Source organism: Carlito syrichta, unplaced genomic scaffold (genome assembly GCF_000164805.1).
Source record: "Carlito syrichta isolate Samal-C Ts95f unplaced genomic scaffold, Tarsius_syrichta-2.0.1 Scaffold304514, whole genome shotgun sequence".
NCBI classification, from domain to species: Eukaryota; Metazoa; Chordata; class Mammalia; order Primates; family Tarsiidae; genus Carlito; species Carlito syrichta.
In genome coordinates this window covers 52,952-54,012 of record NW_007248610.1, presented here as the reverse complement: position 1 = coordinate 54,012, position 1,061 = coordinate 52,952, and positions in this window count along the sequence as shown.

Sequence of the window (1,061 nt, the reverse complement as noted above, 5' to 3'; positions counted from 1 at the left end):
CCTGGTTAATTTTGGATTTATTGTAGAGATGAGGTCTCACCAAGTTGCCCAGGAGGGTCTCAAACCCCCGGGTTCAGGCAATCCACTCACCTCGGCCTCTCAAAGTGCTGGGATTACAGGCTGAGCCACCGAGCCTGGCCATACTAATTTTTTTAAGTTGAGAAAGCATGATTTTTTTTTTTTGAGTTGGAGTCTCACTCTGTCACCCAGACTGGAGTGCAGTGGCACGCTCCCAGCCACCACAGCCTCGATCTGCTGGGCTCCGGTGATCCTTCCGCCTCAGCCTTCCAAATAGCTGGAACTACAGGTGTGCACCACCACGCCCGGCTAATTTTTTATTTATTGTAGAGATGAGGTCTTGCCACACTGCCCAGGCAGGTCTCGAACCCTCGGGCTCAGGCAATCCACTCACCTCAGCCTCCTAAAGCGCTGGGATTACAGGCTGAGCCACAGAGTTCCGTCAAGAAAGCATGATTTATTGAGAGGATAGAAAAGCTCCCAGAGCGGGAGAGGACCGGGGGAGGGGTTGCCATGTTAACTTCTAAAACAGGTATTTGAGGCTGCAGTGAGCTGTGATTGTGCCACTGCACTCCAGCCTCAGCAACAGAGCATGACTCTGTCTCTTGGGGGGGGGGGAAGTTGAATTGGGTAATATTAGCCCTAGCCACCCTAACCTAATCTGTGAATCTTCTATGGGTCCCATCTTAGACAGTTTGGTTTTATCTATTTACTTTCTCGTTACTTCCTTCTATTGCTTCATTTCCCCTTTGTTTTCCCTTTATTCCTTTTTGGTGACTCATTGTTGTACTGATCAGCCAGAATCTGGGTCTGGAGGACTGTGAACCACAGAGGGTTTACGTTAGAAAAAAGAAATCTCTCAGCTGCTCCTGCACCTGCTCCCTTGGCCCCCTACAAAAACAAATTACCCAGTGCAGTGACCACGACTGTCTTGGAAGAGTTTTCTCTAAAGAGACTTTGCAGTCAAGAGTTAAGTCTCAGCTGGGCTCGGTGGCTCAGCCGGTAATCCCGTGCTTTGGGAGGCTGAGGTGAGTGGATTGCCT